This window comes from Rhea americana, unplaced genomic scaffold (genome assembly GCF_003343005.1).
Source record: "Rhea americana isolate MKP2758 unplaced genomic scaffold, rheAme1 scaffold_332, whole genome shotgun sequence".
NCBI classification, from domain to species: Eukaryota; Metazoa; Chordata; class Aves; order Rheiformes; family Rheidae; genus Rhea; species Rhea americana.
Window position 1 is genome coordinate 192,617 of NW_028186460.1, and position 22,495 is coordinate 215,111.

The window sequence follows — 22,495 nt, forward strand, 5'->3', positions numbered from 1 at the left end:
GCCGGGCCGAGCCGGGTTGGGCCGAGGAGCCCCGAGCCGAGCGCGCCTCGGAGCCCGCGGGCTGCGGCCGGGCCGGGCCGCCCGGCGGGTCGCTCCGCGGCCCGGGGACGGCTCAGCTGTCTCTGGTTGTTAACTCGGCCCTAAGCTCCCTTTTATTCTTTTTTACTATTTTTTTTAAGCTGAGCTAAGAAAATATACACAGTGAGGGCATCTAGATATTATGCACTGAAACAGGAAATACATATTTTTCCATGTAGAAATTTAAAACAAAACGTCACTGCCCAAACATTCAGCTAAACAGAATGCCTGTAACTAATCTGAGTATTTTGAGGTGATTCCACCTCAAAATAACTTTGTGCTTCAGGACTACTTGAAGGACTTTACAGAAAACCAGTGCAATAATTTACACCCTTTTAGCTGTGGTCCGGGGAGCAGACAGTCCTGCTTTAAACATCCATCCTTCCTTTATGCAGTTGTCCTGTCTCCTAACGTAACTCTGGGCCACGCTTACCATTGGCAATAATGCTTCTACTGTGACCGTACAATCTCCTATTGGGAATGAGCCTCTGGGGTGTACATGAGAGGCTGTTTCTCCGAGGCAAAGGAATGCAAGACACTATTTTCCTGCTTAAATAAAGACTCTGTGCTTCTTGGAAGCCAAATTCTGTTACTATGTTCTGTGGAAGAAGCCAAGCCAAATGCTGCCTTGTGTTTTTGCAGATCAGTCTCTGCATATAGACCAGACGTGAAGGAGCTGATTGTTTATATGTATATACAAATCCTTACTTTCACTTTTAAAGGGAGTAGAGATGGGGGGGGRAAAGCCTATAGTAGGGAGGAAGCTGCATGCATGCACAAGCTGCATGCTACAGGCGTTTATGTGTGAGTTTCTGTATTTGGCTTGTCTGTGCTGCATTCCCTTTCTGGAAGATACAGTCTGGAGGTARCTTACCACTATTTCAACCTATTTGTTGCTGTATGTGTCTTCACTGCCTTTCACACAATGCTTTAATTTGGTCTTCACAGCCCCATGGAGCCTGAAAACTAGTTGTGATACAGAAATTAAAGTTATGAGGAATCTGAGAGAAGCTTTACTTAGGATAAGGCTGATGGCAATTTTCCATACTATGTATTTCATTTGAATATCAACTATCCTTAGGAAACTAAATGCTTAAGTGGTGACCTCTTCCTAGCTTCTTAGCATAGGTAAGTAAAATATGTTCATAAAATTTTTATTCCCTTAAGTTATAGATAAAATAATATCTTTGTAGAAATACAAATTTAGAAAATGGTCTTGGATCTAAAACTGCTCCCAGTCAAATCATAAAGTATTTTGCTGAAATCTTCAGCAAACAAACTCTAGAGAGAACATTTCTGTTTGTATAGTTGACAAGGAAGCACAATGCAACATTTAGGTAAGTTAGCATTTAATGTTCTTTATAACAGTCAAGGAAAACACAATGCATTTTTAGCAGAATTAAAATTGTATCTAACTACTAACATAGGACTAAATTGTTGATGTATTGTTTTAGTTCATAAGATGCCTGAATAAGCCATTTACAAGATGAGGGGAAGTGAGAAATCAAAAGCACATTAGCTGGAGCTGATAATTGTTACCATGAATTATCCCTACAAGTCATAGAAGTGTCTGAGAGGAAAAATTCTCGTCCGARGATTAGAAAGCTTAAAAAGCTAAAAAGATAATAAGCACTGATTTTTTTCTGCCTGCCTAAATAAGCWCAAGTTACATTATGGTCACTGATCAGGTGCCCAGTTGAAGCAAACCACACAGGGGTTTTCATTACTGCTTAAGTTTGGACTAATGCCAGCATTTCATCAGTTTKACTGTGGCCTTGCCTTTATTAAGAAGAATTTCTGCTTAAGCTCTCAGTGGGACAGTTGTCCTTTTGAGGAGAAAAAGATCAGAACTCCCACTTAATAAAAGCTGAGTGACACTAACAGAAAGAGGAAGCACAGCCAGCCCTACTAATGTATTTGCTTAGTACAACCTCGCTGCCCATGCCTGTAAGCATCACACCCAATTTATTGTTTCTTAATCCACCAGCTAATTTCAATCAAATTTGGCAGAGAGTAAAAGCATTCAGAGAAGAATATTCCCACACCTTTCCTGAAAATAAGTGGTTAGGAAGGAGAGAGAGACTTATAGGGAGAAGAAAGAAACAGTGCTGCCTGCCTGTGTTTCAATGGTGGCTGGCCATGAGTATTGGTTAGCTTTTTAGGTCACAGGTATGCAGTCACAAAATGTTATCTGTCAGCCAAATAAGAAATGTAGGGGAGCTAAGGGTATCTAAGACACAACCCACTTGCGGGAGGTTAGGAAATAAAGGGGCAGGAACTAGCTGTATCACAGGAAGACCTAAATATTGGAAGAGAACATTGGGATATTTTGTGGGATGTAGGAGAGAGTTGAAGGCATTTTAATGGATGGGCATGGAGAGTATAGGGGAAGCTTGGGTCATTGTGATAAGAAGGAAGGACATAATTGATACAAAACATGGCTTTGTTACTATCATTGCTGACACAACAACTTGTTTTCTGACAAATGATTTAAGAATTGATCATGATCTGATAATATAAATTTACTATAGAGCAATGAGAAGTGTAARCTGCAGAACTACAGATACTGGAAAATGAAAGGTAGAGGTGTGCCTGACAAAGTAATTCAGTGTGCAGATTAAAAAGCAAATATGCTAGGGTTTCTGCAATAATTGGTATGAATGGAAGAAGAGGATGAAGATGCTATCACTTGTGGTTAATGAACAGAAACTACTTCGACTGGCATCTAACAGGAATATGAAGATTAAYGTGGAAAATATTAGCATGTGTGAATATTTTCATGATATGTTGATCATAGGCAGGTCATTACATTGTAGGAGGGGAGAACAGAATGGGGAATCAGCTGAAAAATGGATTATCCAAAGCAGCAATTCCTAACTTGCTACCGTTTGCATGACAGCACGCACGCTCAAATGCCCTTGATGTCAAGGCATTATTTCAGACACTTCCAAGTGCCTTCCCACAAATACACATCCCTCTCCTTCTCCTGTTGCTCCCACCTAGCTCAACACAAAAGTATCTTCCCACATTTGTTGAACTATAGTTTACCTGACTTCTCAGTTCTTCTTCCAGCATCCCTCCCTTATTGAGTATCTGTATAGAAGCAGAAATGGACACTACCATATGATCTTTCTGTTTATTATTCTCTGTTGCTCGGCTTAGCTAATTCCTTCTTTTCCAAGTGATGTCATGTCTCCCATCGAARGGCTTTATTTGACAGGATATGGAGTTATGACTCCACAGGTCCCCTGCAGTCTATGGGCAGTGAAAGCAGTTGGTGAGAAAATGCTGCTTGTTCACAGGAGCTACGGTCGTATCACACACGTTCCATTCCTAAGGACAGCAGATACTGGTCCCAGASTGTGCTTTTACCAGCATGGTGAGAGCTGGGAATCTATTATACTTTGRATCAGATTGTTATATTTTGTCACTTGCTTATGGGACATCTAGAGTGGATTAGGAGCCCTGGGGATTAACCGGGGCCAAGTGTTTCTCCTTGATTCTGCCAGTCATGGGGAAAGGCTTGGGCAGGAGCAGACTGTGCAGCTGTGTTGCCAGCACAGCTTTGCCTTCTAGGATGATGATAGGACTCTTAGAGGAATGATGACAGCTGGGCAGAGTGAGCATTCACTTGACAAAGTGGGACATAGGCATCTCTGCCAACAGGCAGTAAGAACAGCCYCATAAGAAGGCTTTAAGCTAAGTTACTGAAGGATGGAGACCTAAGCTAGAAGAGACTTGTCCCAGATGCTAGCAGACAGGCAGTGGTAGATACATGGAAAATACATGGCAGGCTAGCATGACTGAGCTAACTAGAATTGGCTATCTATGAGCTAACTGAGAAAGCAGTGTCAATGGGGGACTATCCCAAGTGCCTGCACAAGATGCAAAACACAGGAAGAATGCAAAGTCAGCATACAGTTGCAGAACTGGAACACCTTTTACTTCCTGTAGTATTTCACACAGTCCATGACATTTTTTACTAATTTGGATCTGAGCTAGGCATTACTATTAGAGTGTAATCCCTAGCTTGAACTCCTKCATTCAGATCACCCTGCTGCAGTTGATTTCTGAAAGCTGTAYTTCATGGCATCATTCTGTTACTCAAAGTTGCATGACAACTTCAGTCAGACTCTTTCTTAATTTAAAAATAAAGGTGCTGGACTCATCTTCACATCTTCTCAGCTTTCTTTCAGCATAGCTCCAAAGAGCTAAAAGAAATCTTTCTGAGGCCTGCAGGGCTTCTGCAGTAACAAAAGCAGCAGGAAGAAGATCTCCAACTGGCAAAAATCTGTGTGTATGAAACATCATTTTAGGGGGGTTATTTGTTGATATTTGGTTGATTGAAGCAGACTGAAATGAAACAGGGYCATATTTGGCAATGACCCAAATACTCCTTAAGACAAATAGAAGAAGAGGAGATATCCACTGTTGAGAGAGCTAAGACTAGGTCAACTAGAATGTTACTCAAATAGAATGGAGGGAGACTGACTTAGGACTTGTCAAACATTCAAACATCGCAAGCCCATAGGTGTCCTAAAAAACTGTTTCTAGGTGATTCCACTACACACACAATTTTCTTTCAAGGATGGGGAAAAGGGGTGGGGATGTAGGGAAGATTAGTAGCACCCATTAGAGTGCTATCGATTGGTAGGACAGGATGAACAGAAAACCTGGACATCCTTGTGATTTCTGCAGCCATTGCTTCATGAAAAAAAAAAAGAAAGAAAGAAAGAAAAAGAGAAACATTTTCTTTACCTGTTTGCTGCGCAAGYTGTATCTTGTTGGCTGGTTTTAAATATATCCTCTAAAATACGTGAGGCAGCAGGGGCAAGATATGCTCTTCTAATCTAATTATTCTTTCACTTGTCAGGACAAAAAATCCACCAGAAGTTGTCTAGAATAAGTTCTCATCACGCAGGAGAGTTATGCTGGCCCTCTGTAGCCAACAGAATGAGTCTCCTTTCTGCTGCTCCAACTTCAGGTTAAAGGAAACCATTGATCTCTTTACCTGTGTCTCAGATATACAAATTCCATCACACAATGTGATACCCGTTACTTCAGTTTCCAAAATATAGAATGACTAGATGGCAAATAATATTATAGAAAACTACTATTACTTTATATTTTATGATGTGTRTAGAGAGCATTCTTTTTATTACATATTTATATACAAACACAAGTATAAAACAAAAAAAAWTTTGAATGATTTTGTTAATCACCACCTTGTTTCTCTTATTTCTTGTTTTGTTTCTCTAAGTATAATGTGGATTTGAGCAAGAAGTTGGAGAAGTTCTGGAGACCACCGAGAATGGCAGTCTACAAAGTGAAGACGCTATTCAATTTGATAGGAAGCTTCCATAGATTTGCAACATGAGAGACTGTACACTGAAATATAAGCATGTCTCCCTTTCAGGAACTTTAATAAATCSGCTAGACTTTTTAGCTCTAGAGGTCAAGTAAGTTTGATCTGAAAACTTCAACTTGTTTATTTTCTCTTATTTTCTGATTGCAGTAGAGGTTTAATAAAAATATGAGGAGGCAAAATGTTTTATTTAAAATGAAGACATTGCCAGCAATTAAAAAATATATATAGTTTTAAATCTAATGAATATTGCCAACTAGATGCGGAAGTCATACAGCTGAGACATTAGATGCTGCATTCCTTAATTGAAAGACACTCTAYAGTGAGACTTAGGCTAGTAAAGAATGCAGCTCTGAGTCCAAAATTCATATTATTCCAGATGTGGGTGGGGAAATACATCTTTACTAGYCAAGCTGAAAAATCCTGATTCTCAGCTGCCTATGTATTGTGTTTCTTTCTCTCYTCTCCTCTGTTGTTTACTCTACTCTTCAATCTGTTTCTCGCTTCAGCCATRAACTTTTCCTTTATCATACCTACCTTCCCAATTTCCAAGTATTACACAAACATGCTTTGTGCTTTTCATCACTATGCAGACTTTGTRGTTTTATATCTGTTTTTATCTATGGACTTCTTGTTAGGATGTCTATGGCATAGGAGCTGTATCTTTCCTGCACATTTGCATAGCATGATGTCTAATAAAATAACCAAACCTAAGCTGCTTCTTGCCAGAACATAGTACAGTCTTTCCTCAAATTAAGATCATAATTCCTACCTCCACATGCATTTCTAGTGCCTGCATTTCTTTCTTCCTAAGARCAGCTGAGCTGTTATTTCATGAGCACTACCTTAGTCTAAGGTATGAATRTAGTAGTAGCCTTAGGACCCTTCGCTAATCAGTAAAGGGAGGGGCCTCTCCAGAACAAAATTTACTCACCTAATAAGTAYAAATTCTTCTAGAGCTGCTTCTCTCTCTGTGTTGTCACCTGTGCAGGACAGRTAGACTTGTGTCCTGCTAGGGCACCTCAGTCAGAAGGCTCATGTTGGGTGAAATAAATCAAGGCCTAAATTTTGTAATCGCCTGGTTCAGAGTTATGAGAAAAATGTGCTTTGGCCCGATAAATCAGCCTCTGGCAAAGGCTCTTGGAATCCAGATARTTAAATTCAACATCTAGTCTCTGACCAGAAACACTATTGTCAAAACAGCACCTTGCAAATGATATACTAATTTCCATCCAGTTGGAAGAACCTGATGATGGCTATTGCTAATGTTGCAAAGCTCAAGTGCTCAGAAAATTTCACATACTGTAGGTTTTGGGACTCTGCCAAGTTAGAGTCTACTTAGGAAGAAATCATAGAATCATAGAATTGGTAAGGTTGGAAGTGACCTCTGGAGATCATCTAGTCCAACCCCCCTGCTCAAGCAGGGTCACCTAGAGCATTTTAGACAGGGTTGCAGCAACCAGGACCCCCCCTTGCTGAAGCCCAGGCTTGAACCAGGGACCTTTCGATCTTCAGTCTAACACTCTTCTAGCTGAGCTATAATTAAGTGCTGTTGTTTTATGTTTCACATGAATTTCAAAATTGATTTACCCCAGTGTTGCTGGGCCTAACTGCACAAAAAATCTCACCCGATGCTTTCACATCAGCAGTCTCTCTTAAGAAGTCTGTTTATATTTAACCAGAAATGTAAAACAGACAGTGAGGTTTGAAATATCCTTCTAAGGAGTTATTCAAGGAAACAGTAATTGTCTGAGAAGAAGGGTCCCCAACCTAAATAAAAACAAAAGAACTCATTTCTAATGTTGTTTCAGCTACCACTCATACCTGGAGTAATGTTATCTAGCATCCAGTTTCTGTCACTGAAATCTCTTACTGTTATTGAATCTGTCTGTATGTATTGCTGTGAGGGTATTCACCATCTCTGTGCTGATGCTGCAGTTTCCCAATGCTCTTACTGAAGCTCAAAATTTTAATGTAAAGGATGAGCCAATTTAAAGCTCCCTTATTTTGAGTCTTTTTTTAACCAMAATTAAGTGAAGATTTACTCGTGTCCACATTCTGGTATGACAAAGGAGTTCAAAAACATTTAAGGAAAGAAATATAATTAAATCAAAACATCTAGACACATTCTGGCTAATGGAAAAAGAATGGGAATTCTAATTTTTCCACCTTACACTTTTTTTTTCTTTTTTGCCTCCAATTGCCTGGCTCTGTGAGTACTTACTCAATTCTGCAAACTCCTTCTGACCCATTTTCAATTCACATTCAACTGTGCAGTAGTCCTGAATATGCTGCAAGATCTGAAAAGGAGGAAACCATCAGACTGGCAAATGCGATTTTCATTCCAGGTTAGAACTGTGTTTTCAGCACATCTATTGCAAAAAACAGATATAAGCCATTTTGACAAGCTTCTAATCTGACTCCTATAAGCCAGCTCTGTGCCTTTTGGCATGTATCTGTGAATGAAGAACTGTTTAATACAATTAGTATGAAGTGAGGAAAGGGCAGAGAGAACGTCCTCCCCAGGCTTCCAGAAGAACTGTAGTTCATTCAGTCTTACCATAAGACCTCYCTGGTCTTATCACAAGAACATCTACTCCTTTGAGGGAGAAARGGACATTTTTTGCTCAATTTCCAGGTGATTTTCATTATAAAAGTGGAATTTCTCAGACTCACTTCTATATAAAATATCAATCTACAGCTTTAAAGACGTAAAAAGTTGTTTTGAAAATGCTAAAAAGAAGGAGCTAAGGACTACATTAAAATGCACTGTCAATAACTCTACCTTTAGTGGATGGAGTCAGGGAATCAATGACATTTTTTGACATGTAATTCATGCTCAGTTCAAAATATTTCAGAATCAGATAGACTTACATTTAGTTTTGACCAAATAGTATGATAACTTGCTTGTAACAGCATTATGACAAGACTGCTGTCTTTCTTTCTATTTTGTACAGGTTTCTAAAACCTTCATCATCATTCTGTGGAGCAAAACAGATATCTCAAGCATCAAAATTGCAAATAATAGRCAAATTGAAAATAGCAGACAAATAATACCATAGCATGTACTGTTGTCATTCTGCTCTGTTTTGGTCACAATGGTAACTACACTCCTAAGAACAGCTATTCTCACTAAGGCATAGCTAACTGAGATGGGTAAGCTGCATGAATCTTTCAAAAAGGGTGAAATCATACCCAGAAAAATAGCTTGCTTTATGCCTTGGGACAGTTTGGAAGGCAATAATGGGATGCCTAACTTGAGGGACATTCAATAAAAGAAGTTATGTTTTCCTTTAGTGATGTGATATTGCCAGGACCTGTTGGTCCGCTTGAGAGAAGCAGGAGAAAAACAAGGTAAAAGAGAAATTAACTGAATTGCCAAAGGAAATGTTGAACTGCACTTCTGTCAAATCAATGTGTGCATCTACTGCAGATTTTACAAGTGATGTACTATATTCGAATGACTGCAGAGACTCATGGGAAATACCACTAATGACACCTGACTTGTCGTATCCATGCCATTAGAATGATAACTAGGGAGATTTCAGAGCAAGAGAGATCAATTAGATAGTGCCTACTAACCTCCTATGAGAACTGGCAATCTAAGAGCCTTTGTCCTTTGATGATCAGCCAATATGCACTTGCTGTTGTATGGCTTATCCCTCCATCTCCAGGCTCAGTGAACATGCTGTTTACATTTGCTGTCTGCATTCTTCTAAAATTGCCTATTATAGCTCAGCTTCTGCCTGACAGCTGAAACTGTTTTCACCTAAGTCTCAAATGATCCAAGCCTAGGAAAAAAAACACCATCATTATTCTCAATGACTAGTTTATGGTCAGACTTCCCTCACTGAAGTCTTCTCTTACTTGCTTTTTATGACAATACCGACTCGTGGTTCTTYCATTTTTATAATAATTCCTTCAGCATTACCTTTGGAGGATTTGTGTTACTCCTTCATGCCTTTCTATATACCCTTCCACCCTATCCTATTTCATCTAAAGCACAAGCTACCATCTTTATCAAAATCACTCCGAGATCTCTCTCTCCTTCATATCTGTCTCCTTCTATTCAAATTAATATCTCAGCCTGTCTCTTTGACATCTGCCTATGGACATCTGGCTTTCAGCCCAAGTGCTACATCATTAAACAGAATTCTTCCTCCCTCTACATAATCTTTTTTTCTTAGGCACTATGGGCCACAGTTTCCTGCCTGTCAGTACGTATCACATAGGCATGTGATTGTCTCAAACCTCTCTCTCAATCCTTCTATCCATATTATGTCTTAAGATGCATATTACATCCATGTTATGTCTTAAGGTGTTATGGAGAAGTTTGCTGTTTATCAATGTATCCTACAGKACTTACTCAAAATTCTTGTCCTCGAAAATTCTTGTACTCAAAATTCACCTCGTGTCTTAAGTACTGAAACATCCTTTYTCCTAACCTTGCCAAATACAATTTCATTTGCCTATGTAGTCATTCAGAATATCTTTGGAATGGTATTTTTTCTAGAATTTAATTTTGACAACTTTACCTGTCTTTAAATTTCTACAGAGCTTACTCTTCTGTAGTCTAGCAAATGTAACTGAGGTGTCATGATTTTCAGTCTTTATGGTTGATGCTTACCTAAATTGTCTTTCATCTACTATAGAGAAGGTTGATTTCTTTTCCTGAATGGCTTGTAATGCCAACTTAAGTTTTAAACAGGAGCTATCAGTTATGCCTGCAGGGTTCAAGATCTTAGCACGGTCCAGATCTTAACAACTAGTCTTGGCTAATGGAATATTTTGTGCTTCTTAGCCAGGTGATTAGCCCCAAAAGAACACTGCACTAATGAATTTGTTCTGCTCCCACATTAACTCATTGGGAAGCAGCTCAAATATCTGTGCACACTGTTACATTGTACTATCATCCTATGTTCCCTCTTGTGTTTGAAAAAATTTTGTTCTTAGCCTTGTTCTCATTCAAACTCTCATTTGCTAGGATGTTGCCAGAAAAAAAACTCTCAAACAACAATAATCCTTGCAACTGCTGAGCTAGTAATTCACTAAGACAATCTTCTAAGCTGTTTAACACTTGTCTTATAGCTCTCTTCTATTTCAGTATATATCCTAGTCTATCTCAGATGGAGYGTGCCTGCTTTAAAACTGAATAAATCAAAAAAATCTATTTGCACTATCTAATGAAAGATTTGGGCAAACATTTCTCATGTGATGAGCACCATCAGTTCAAGCCTTGATACACCACTTTCTAAATTACTAATACAACACTTAAACATGAGCCTGTAAAGAATTCTAGTAAATAATATGTCATAAAAGACGTCTTTCTCAAAAACCTATTCTGAGATCTTTTTAAATAAAAAAAAAAAATAAAAAGGAAATATATGTATTGTCCCTTCAATATAATGACACTAGAGTAATTAATAAGTCCTTTTGTGACAAAAGGGGTATATGCTTAGTGTGATTATGCTGGACACAAATTTACTTCTGTGATTCTCTTCTTGCTAGCAAAGTGTGGCTAAATAGCCACACTTCTTACTAAACAGTCAATGTGAGACTACTGAGACACAGAAAGGAGACAGGGCAATTTTGGAATACCAGGGCAAWTTTTGCCCCAAATACTGTCCTCTTGGGATCAGAAAAAAACACTATTGCCATTATGTGTTCCTGCTTTCAGCCTATACTGTAAGTGTCCATAGTAAGTAAATTTACCTGAGTTAGGCTATTACAGTTTCTTAACTATGTTGAAACATCCAAGCTAAACCAGAAGACAAAACAACTAAGTTGTTTGGAAAATATGTTTTTTTCTTGACAAAGACTATCTTGTACCTTGTTACCAAGTTTTCACTGTGAGTGTAGCTCAAGTTCTCTTACTGAAAGAAAAGGAATTTTTGCCAAAATAAGAACCTCATGAGCAGGTCTTGTACATTATGAACCAGCACAGGAAAGGTCATTAGGAACTGACTGAGCAGAACACTGTGGACAAAGGCTGACAATTCTTGTTCTCTCTTTCCTTGTATATCTTGCCAGAACATAATTTTTTCTTAGGTGTCTAAAAATCATTATTTTTAATACTGCCAAACTGTTTCAATTCTAGTGTTCATATCCATCTGAACTGTTAAAGTCAATTTTATGGAAAGCAGATCAKAGACTGTGTTAATTTATATTCGTTTAAAAAAATCTCACAGGGAATATTTAAATACTTGCATAAAATATTTGCATAAACTATGAATGCAAATGTGAGCACAGAAAAATAAAGGGTAGTTTTTACCTTATTTCTGAAAAAATCAGGACAATTATACCTAGAAAAATACTCMTTTTATCCTTTGGTTCTATCGTTAAGTCCTTCCATAGTTATGATTGGAATTTGTATTAGCAGGGGAGATATAACCCACAGATAATGTTTCACAGGTTTTACTGCTAGCCTAGCACAAACTGAGCCACAACTATCGGATTGTAATCAGTGCCAAGATGTTGAATTCACTGGATATTTTACCCCTGATGTTGGTAGGGCCTGGATTCTTGCCCTTACCTTGTGGCTGCACAAGATGAAATTGTGTCTGCTCTGCAGCAGAAGACAAACTTTCTAGTATCTTCAACCAGGATAGAATTTCACACTTCAGCAGTAGTTCAGTTACTTCCCTTTTGGTACCAAATCCAGTTTAAGTCTCATCGGCTGCCCCCTTTTCCCACTGCAGCTGTGCACATTTGCCCCTGCACCACTAAGGTAAAAGAGATGAGAATCAGAACATTGGAATAATTAGAGTTAAGAGTAACTTAAGGGATTTCGTTTTGTTTTTGTTAGTCTAGCTCATTTCAGTGATCCACCTTACACTAGTGTCAACACTCAGTTCTTTTCACATAACTGATGTGGACACAAAGCAAACTACAGATTTGATCAGATCATGTAGAACAGAGTAGATGAAGGACTTGAGCTGGCTTTGCTACCAAAAGCAGTATTATATGGATCTACAGTCTTAATGTGTTAAGTAGCATGTACACAAGGGGAAAAAATGCTGTGTTCTTTTCATGATAGGTGAAGAAAAATGCGAAGTGGAAATTTTGGTGAAGGACATGGTGCTTGTTAGTTTTTCACTTATTTTACTCTTTATCTATCCTGAAAAAATCCACACATAACCAATGATCAGAGACTGCAGATATTCTGCTGTCAAAGGTACTTAGAATTTAAAATATAAAAACCTGAGCTGACAGAGGTTTGATAGCCTAGTTTCCTAAGGCTCATGCAACTGTGCTGTCAGCTATCACTCGTTAGCTTTTGAAGTCAGTGACCAATTTCAGCCATATGTGAAAGAGGATAGTGATCTGAAAGACAATTAATGTCTTACAGGCTTTGTGAAAAATCAACAGCTGGCTAGAGGAGAAAGGAAAATAAATCTTCAACAGAGAGAAAGGTTAGGCAGAACTCAGCTTTTATCCTTTCTCCAGGTTAGCTGTAGTACCTGCTCTCTTTTGTGTAGGGCAGATGTCACAGAAGGCATAGAGACCTGAGATTACTGCAATGGGGAAGGCCATTTAAGGAACAGAAGACAGATCTTTACCAAACCAGGCTCTATTAGTTGTGCTGCTCACAGAAAAAAATATTGTAACCTTTTTAACAGCTACTAAACTTCTTTGACATAAGCACTGTTGAAAATCCACTAGCTCAAAGTTCTCTGGAAGTAAAAACAAATGAGTTTACTTACATGATAAAGTAAAAAGAAAATAATTAAAAACATAAATAACTTCCTAAATAGCTTGACAGAAACAGGGGGAAAAACATCTTTTTTTTTTTTTTTTTTTTTTTTTTCCCTTCTTCACTGGACATAACACCTACAAAGAAATGGAACGTGATATCCCATTTTTAATCATCTCTTTTTTTTCTTTGCATTTCTGAAAAACAAATAAGTTAAAAATCCTAAATCTGGGCTTGCACAGGAAAGCCTAGGTGTTCACAGGGCTGAATTCAACACACTTCACCCTCTCTCAGTACTGTTTCTCTTTTTCCTTTCTGACTTTTGAATCTGCCCTGATGCCCTCATCTGACATAGCAACTACATCAGGGAGAGCGAAAACAGGATAGGCTTTCACTTTTGTCTGCCAGCACAAGCTTGCATTCTGTGCTTTGGAGGTTTTCAGAGGCTCTTTATTCCATGTAATGTTCCTGGAGTGGAGAAGCGTATCTTTTGTTCTTCCTTATAAAGGGATATTTTTATACACAAAGATATACAGTACACTGAATTACAAGAGTTTTTATGTATTGGAATGTGAGGCTTTAACACAGAAATTTGTAGTGATTCCTTAACTTAGCCTTATACAAATCATTTAACTTCAAAATCTGTAAAGCACAGATGAATCAAAGCCTCAAAATCCATCCAACACATCAACTAATTGTAGTGACATGAAAAATGGAATGAGACTCTTAATTTGAACAGATTTCACTGCTAGCATGTTAAACATGCAGCCTGCCTGTATGTGCTAAGCTGTATTATCTTGGTATACATATGTATGGTTATATATACTTGCAAGTAATTAAAGCAAAGGACAGATGTACATCTTTTCAATTAGAAGTAATTCTCTCATGTTTAAACATATCTCTTGTTGATTTAAACTCAGCTTCCACATTTTCACTGTGAAACTATTAATGTCCAAAGAGCTGAGGCATGTATAGGTCTTATGATTCCTTTAATTTTGTTTCTATATTAGATAGCCAGATGGTTGAGAGCGTTAATACTCTATACTAATCACTTAGGAAGTCCACAGAGCGGTGCTTTCAGATTTAGACCCACAGCTTCTACTACCACTCTTTTGATGGGAAGCAGCAGATACTATTCCAACTAACCGAATTTTTAAAAATATRTCAACACTGAACAAATTATCTAAACAGGAAAAAGACAGATAAATGTCATTCAGTGCTAATGAACAGAGTTTTTTTGTCCAAAGGAAATAAATGCTTGTGTAATTATCAGAGATTAACATGACATTATGCAATAGTATATTTCATATAAAAAATAAAATATTTGTTGCCTCTTTATAAATATCACAAACAGGAGAGAGATGTGCACAATTAAGATACTCTACAAAGAAAAGAGGAGCTTAAGAAGCAGACAATTATTTCAATGGTTTCCTAAATAATTGATTTTTAATTCTGTACAGATCTGTTCTGCCCATTGGAAGATTGGAAGTTTCCAATGGAAACTTTTTTTGCATAGAATTATCCATTTCTAGATGGGAATAGATATTTTTGTGTTTATATCTTGAAAATATTTGTTTTCCTTTCTGGACTATGCATTGCAAATCTGTTGGACATATTTTATAGAAATGTCAGASGGACTTTTTCATGCACTTTATTGCTGTGATTTCTACATAAAAGGGGAAAATGTTTGTGAATTTTATTTTTCTTTTTAAGATTTTTATGAAAGCCCACACCGCAGACTCCCATCCAGACTGGCAATTAGAGGACCTAGAAGAAGAGACTAATCGGCAGCACTAATCGGCACTCAAATATAATAAGCGAGCAGACTAAACATGTAAACAAGTCCTTTGCTGAGTGCTTTGTTTTGATTTAGTGATAGCACTGATTGTCGTTTCAGTAGAGGAACAAACAATCCACTTCAGCCTATCCGACCTTATTAATTGTAAAACACTTTAAATAGTAAAAACAAAGCACAAAATAATATAAAGTAGAAAGATTTATAAACTATTTCTCAAAACTGGGCTGCTCTAGCAACAATTTTCAAATAGCAGCAATGCTTTACCCCATCCTTAGAGTAAAATGAGCATTTTCATTGTCCTAATTTTTGTAGGACATTGTACTAATATTGCAAAGATGGCAGACTTCATAGAATCTACCTATCTATTCAGCATTATTTTTTTCAGCTTTACTGAACCAATGTTTGTTCAGATTTCTGAAAATCAGGCCATATAATATCTGATAAAAACAAACTGCAGACATAGCCATTATCTCTTTTTWAAAATCTATTCTATTAATTCACTCTGTATTTTTTCTCTTATTATGCTTAGTAAAACGAAATTAATAGTTTGAATGCCGCTATTCAGTTACTAATTTTAATTAGTTATTTTCCTATTCCAAATCACTTACTCCACTTTAYAGTATGTATCACTGTAGACTCATTAGTTACATTACCATGCAATGTGGTGTTTTGTCATGTTGCCCAGTCAGCCTGAAGCAAGAAAGCCTGTTTTTAACCTTGAATGACTTCATGGAGTTATTCTTAATATGCAGTAGTATATTAAAAAAAAAAACACCAGACTAGTTAATAAAATGAATAAAACCAGCACTTAGCACATACTACTGTTACAGCATGCATTTGTGAAATACACTTGAGAAATAAACAAACCATTAAGGATTTTCTTTAAATGACAATACTGCATGCACATGAAAAGGAAGAGCATGTAAACAAGTTGTGGAAAAGAACAGATGTATACTGTTTAGACACAGAGGCAGCCTGCCTGAGGGAAGTTTAGATTACTGAACTAACATGTCTTACTGATTCAATGATTCTATGTCAAAGATACATAGTCTGTTCACATTTAGATCATAAGAGTTTCTGTATTGTGTGGAGTGTTCCTCCAGCTTCTGTGAAGTATGGGATTTCTCAGAGAATGCCACAATCATCCACATAGCCAAACTGAACGCTTCAGATTGGCTGTTTACTCAGAAACCCTGGTAAATGCCACATGAAGTACAAAATTCATCAGGCTGCTAGATAAGTCTCTCCAAGATTCCTTCAAGTCAACAGAAAAACTGTCAATAGGTGCTACTGGATTCGCCTGCAGTGGCATCATTTTCCAAATACTAAATAAACCTTTGCATTTTTCAGTGAATACAGAATACAGTTTGGTGCTGTCATTCTTACATTCAGATGGTCCTGGATTTATTTTTGTTTTTGAGGTAGGTTTCCCATGACAGTCATGCACCATAAAGCAATGAACTGTTGGACTGGAGAAGAGAGGGACAGATAAAATCTCCAGACATGCTGATAGGAGTCTGGGGATGCATGCAATACAGAACTCATTTGTTTGACTTATCTGTGTTCATTCACAACAGTGACAATAGCAGTAAAAAAAAAAAAAAAAAAAAAAAAATTCAACAAAAAAAAAAAAAAAAAAAAAAAAAAAAAAAAAAAAAAAAAAAAAAAAAAAAAAAAAACACCCCAAAGAGGATACTTATAAGATCATTGGGAGATCATTGTTGTTGGTTATATTTTAAATCCATACATAAAAGTATGGGCCATAAACATGGAGGCCATCTGAGTACCTAAAGAAGTAAAGAATATATTAAACAGCAATAGCAACAATTTGTCAATACTGAAATTAGTGTCAGAACTGAAAAATGTACTGCAGTCAGCAGTTTACTGTCACATAGGCATACTCTTCTGTAAAACTCAGGCTTGCAGTTCTCACCTGCTTCAGAATCTTCCCCTTGTACTTGCTATCTGCCACACATTTTATCACTGCTAAAGATGTAACAGCTATTAGGGATTAAATTCAGGGCCCTACCACAATTGGAGACAGTAACAAAAAGAGATGAGGCTGTGAGTGGGATAGCTGAGTTTGAGTGAGGCTGAAATCTTAAAGGAAAACAGTTCCAAATGAGGTACCCAGCCTGTGCCTTGAAGGAGTGGACGAACATGATTTTCCTCAACAACTCCAACAAAATATTTTCTCTTCTAAAGAAGGAGAACTTAAGAAGAGTTACAGTATCACTGCTCATGAGGCATGCAGAACTGTGTGTTTGTGTTGCCACATGCTTATACCAGATTCTTACAAAGGTGTTTGATTACCCTTTCTCCCTGGCACATTCACCTTCCCATCCTTCCACAGTAACCCAGTACTTCTCTCAATGTCTTGCACTCCTGTACCCTACTGCTTGGCCAGGGCCATTCTTAAAGAACTAGAGAAGACAGTTCAGTTCTGCCATCCTTGTGTAGATCTGGCCCAGGGTCTATTTTTGCATTTGTGATAGTGGCTTCTCATTGCAGCTATGCACCATGAAACTTAACTGATCGAGTGGGGTGGGGAGGAGAAAGCCTGCCACTATTCAGGATGTCAGGCACTTTGGACAGCAAGATAGGAAGAAGCACTGTGAGATCGGCAGAGGATTCTGCCCTGATTCTCCTGATGTTGCATCCTATATCCATTGTATTCCCTTCAGTTTGACAAAGAAAGGTGCAGGGAAAACAGATTAGATGATGCTAAGGGTGGGGAAGGGTGCCAAAAACCATGAGATAAAAGGAATTTATCAGGTCTGCTAAATGTTCTTCCTTTGCAATTAGTCAGGACCACCTATTAAAATGCCCATGCTTGCCAAAAGACTACAAGTAGTCCTTACAAAAACTGAGTGACTGAAGCCTGCAGGAGTAGAGAGCCTAAGACTGCCAACTTTCCTGTAGCACAGAGGCTTACTGATTTTTTTGAGAGGGTGACAATTACTAACACTGCTAGGCCTGAAGCAAAGCCACTAGATAAGGGTTGCACAGGGTTGCAAGTCCAGGGAAACTCCCTAAATGTCACTATCTCCATACAGAACTGTGAGAGACTACCATTATGCACAGGAACAGATGAATGTACCATCAGATATTCAGCCTTCCTTTGCTAGCTTGTGAAAATCTATGTTCAGCAATAAAGTATACATGCAGGATGYGGTATTAAACTCTTCCATAAAGTAGGCATAAAATAATTTTAACCTATTTTTTATACCTGTATTGAACAAGGTTGTCACTGCATGAGAATACAAAGCAATGTTTGCCATAAGTTAAATTCTATAGACTCTGCAAAAAGTGCATAAAGATGCTGTATGATGTAGCAGAACTTCACTAATCCATATTAATGCAAGGAAGTCCAAATGCAGATTAGCAAATTTCGTGGATTACTGACAGAGAGGGTATTCCAGGGGAAGTCAGTCATATCTCACTCACTCACTCTCAGTAACATGGTGAATTAGTAGAAAAAGCTACAAATGGCACTGATGTGCCATTCTGTTTGTCTTAAAGGACAATACAAGCAACACTGATATTGGTATTGCTTCCTTTTCAAAAGTTGTAGTAGGCCTACTTTGAACAGAGAATTGCACTTATGGTCTCTATTGAATTAATTCAAACACCTGGTACAAACTTCCTGTATAAGCACATTAAATCATTTTAAAGGTAGGTTACTTTGTGCATAAGGAATTATCAATGTCCGTTAAGTATCCGAGGGGAAGGTGTCAAGGGGATGAGGCTAAATTCTTTTCAGTTGTCCCATGTGAAAGGACTAGAGGCAATGGACAAGAACCAAACCACAGAAAGTTCTGCCTGAATGTGAGGAGGAATTTCTTCACTGTGAGAGTGACAGAGCACTGGAACAGGTTGCCCAGAGAGGCTGTGCAGTCTCCTCTGGAGATATTCAAAGCCCACCTGGATGCAACCCTGTCTAACATGCTTTAGGTGACCCTGCTTGAGCAGGGAGGTTAGACTATGATCTCCAGAGGTCCCTTCCAACCTTACCCATTCTGTGATTCTGTGATCAAGAAAAGCTAATTTTCTATAACTGTCGTTGAAATGGATATTCTTTGTTGTGTGTGTAAACCAGATCTTGAATGCAAAAATTAGTTTTGGAGACTTTCTGGGAAAAATAGTAGCGAAGTAAACAAATGTATTTTGTGACTATTACCATTTTTTTTAAATGTAACTACCATTTCCACTGACYGGAAAGCTCAATAATACTACCTAATTCAAATAAATCTAGAATTGCAAGCAAGATAACCATGTTTCCCACCTGTCATACAACTAGCCACATATGTCTTTAACAGAGAAGGATGCTCTTATTTGTATAAAACTGAACTACTCCTAAATGTCATACAGATAACAACCAAAGTTATTATCATGATAAAGTATCAGTACAGCAACCATTTTAGTTAAACATTTTATAAATACCTGCAATATTACAGAATTTAAAATCAAAATTGGGTCCAATATTGATATTAGCTGCCATTTTTTTCTTTCAAGAAACAAAATACATAATCCATATTGAAAGAAAGAAGAATGTGACTCTTTGGACTTGAGGTCAAGTAAATTCTAAATTATCTGAAAATGAGAATGTTCAATATTTTTGATAAAGGACATCACAGATACCTCAGCAAAGTCATGGSTATACATGGTATGCATTTTTTATGCTGAAAAGTAGCCTGAGGAAAACACTTGAGATAGATGATTTTAAAGGGATTAGTCCTCCGTGATGCACATTTTCCCCTCAGCACTCTGTGGGTTCAAACAATGAATCTGTGCATTTTGAGTGTATTGACCTTTGTGAACACAGTACTTTTAAACTAGTAACAAATTCTTTGTAAATCAATGCCAATTGTGAAGTTGTTTATTATTCATTTTTTTCTTGAGTATGATTAGAACAATTTCATATAAGTGAAACTGTACACTCAGATTGATTAAAAATTGGATATTCATCTCATTCTTCATGGGAACAGCAAAATGTAAAAGAGATGGATGTTATACTGGAYCTTGCTCAGATATGTGTACTAATATAATTCATCTCAGATCAATAAAAACCCTAATAATCCTTCCATGAGAAGAGAAAATATTGTATGAAATTTTAATGATATGGACAAATGCCCATAGCGTAGTAGGAAGAAATCACCAAGTTAATTTGCTTCTTCAAATTATTTTGATTTAAGCTCTCAAAAGCAAATAGTTGAGTCATACGCCTGAAACATATTTCAGTGTTAAAAAAGGGGATACAATTCTGGCTCCATTGCTGTCAAGGAAGGATGATTTTAGTGATGCAGTACAGCCAGAATTTGATCTTTTTTTCTCTTATGTCAGTTAGCATCTCGGGTGGAATAGCAAGAATTAGAGATATTAATATAAGTTAAGATTTTTTCTTAAAGTCATAACTTTCTAACACATTTTCTGACAACAGCACATACAGCCTTTTCTCAAGGAATTTTCTATAGATGTATCTAAGACTAACTGGCTTCACTGGAAGTCTCTTGTGGGCAAAACTAGTTTCTGGCTCAGCACATGAATAAACAACTGAACCATGTACATAAATGTCTGCAGTACTGAGGTCTTAGCAACCTTGGGCTGATSAATAAAAACGTTAAAACCCAGTTACAGGATAACTTGTCAATAGTCAGGTATCCTGAACCAACAGTGGCTGTAGTATAGATGGGGCCTTACAAGCTATTCAAAGAAAACATTRCAAAAGCTTCTTGCCATTTAATGACTGCATTAACACCATTATCTACCACCTAATCAATGCTGTGACTGACAGCTTTGCAAATCAGATTAGCTTTTAGTCTGTTCATAAGAGTAGGAGAACTCAGCATGGAAAACTGCAGCTCACAATTTCTGGCAGATAAACAACATAAAAAAAGATATAAAACARAAAATCATTGACATTGTAAATTAGTTGTAACAAGTATAACTCAAAAAAACATTAAAATGACCCCTGTGATTTTACCCACTTAAATGCTGCTTGTATTTGAAAGGGGAAGTTCCCACCCAATTACATCATAGTTTGTCTTTGGCTACAGTCAGCTGCATATTTTTAAAATAGTCCTGTTTGTTTCATAACTGAACTCTTCACCTTCAGATGATACGTTTTGTTGGGGGGGTTAAAAGGGAAAAGCCTGCGAGTAAATTTATTTAAACTTGGCGTTCACAGGCTCAGACTTGGGTGGGCTGCATTCCCTCCTCTGGTTACACCCTACCTGAAGTCCTTGTATGGCAAATCATTTGACTAGTTCAGCCTTAATGATTGGGTCATATCCTGGGAAGCAAGTTGACCGATAGTTCAGGGATACTGGAAATTCTGGCTCTACTGCATCACTAAAACATACTTAATTGTAGAAGAACATGTGGATAAACTAAGACAGGAACACTGGGACTGTACTGACAAAAGACAGTTATTTGGAAAAAAATATCTCTTACAAACGTTAACGAAACGTTACAAAATATACCTAACATGCTACACTTCCGGTGACAAATTTTTATGAATAAAAATAAAATCCTTGCTAAACAGGAAACTTCAGCTTATATTTATATACTGAACCCACCTGAATATTCCTTTCATCTTCCTCATCTGGTACAAATGTATTCCCTGTTAATTGTGTTTTCTTTGCTCTTTGAAGCACTTGCATAAATGTGGAAACCCAGTCATGTCATGAAGGAGGAAGAGTTGGGTTGTTGTCACATTGGTATTGGTGTAAGAATAAGATGCATCTGTAAATGTCTGAATCTTCATAGCAGTGGAGAAAGATATTGAGAAACTTGAGCAACTGGAGAAGTTTTATACCACGGCCAAGCGATGTGGATTTACTATTACAGTTACATAAAAGCCCCTTTTTATGTTATCCTTAGTAGCAACTCCAAGGCAAGGTCAGAAGACAATTTTCTAATGTTCTATAGATAATCAATAAGATGCACAGTGATGCTTCCTTGCTTCCAGAACTTTTGAGGAATGGCCAGGAAAAGTTAAGAATCTTTTTTAGGCACTTGGAACGGCACAGAAACAAGTATCTCAGCTGCCTCTAGTATGCACTATTCTCTCAGGGGAAGTTAAGGCCAGAACCACAGATGGAACAGTTAGGACTGACTAAGTACTTTTCTAATGTTACTTTTCCATTGGAGCTTTTACTGTGGTTGCTTCTGTTTGTTCCAGTCAAATGAAATGGGAGGTGACCCGAGCCAAAATATTCTGTGGTCCTCAGTATGCCTTGGGAAAGCCTGCTTTAGAAGATCCTCAGTACATTTCCCAAACAACACAAACATAGCAGAAGCTGAATTTGTTTTTTAAAATTTTTTAAATGTTTCTGCTTTTGGAAAATGGCTAAGTGATTGGATATGGTATCAAATCTGTGTTTTTCCTTCTTTACTAAAATTAGTGAGGAGAAGAAATTGATAAGTACCAAAAACGTACTTCTTTTTTCCCCCCCAACGGAGAGTGAGTTGCTAATTTGATTTTGTGCCTATGTTGTGAATTCCTATTTTTAACTTTTTATCATTGAAAAATTTCAAAAGCTTAGCAGGAAAATAAAGT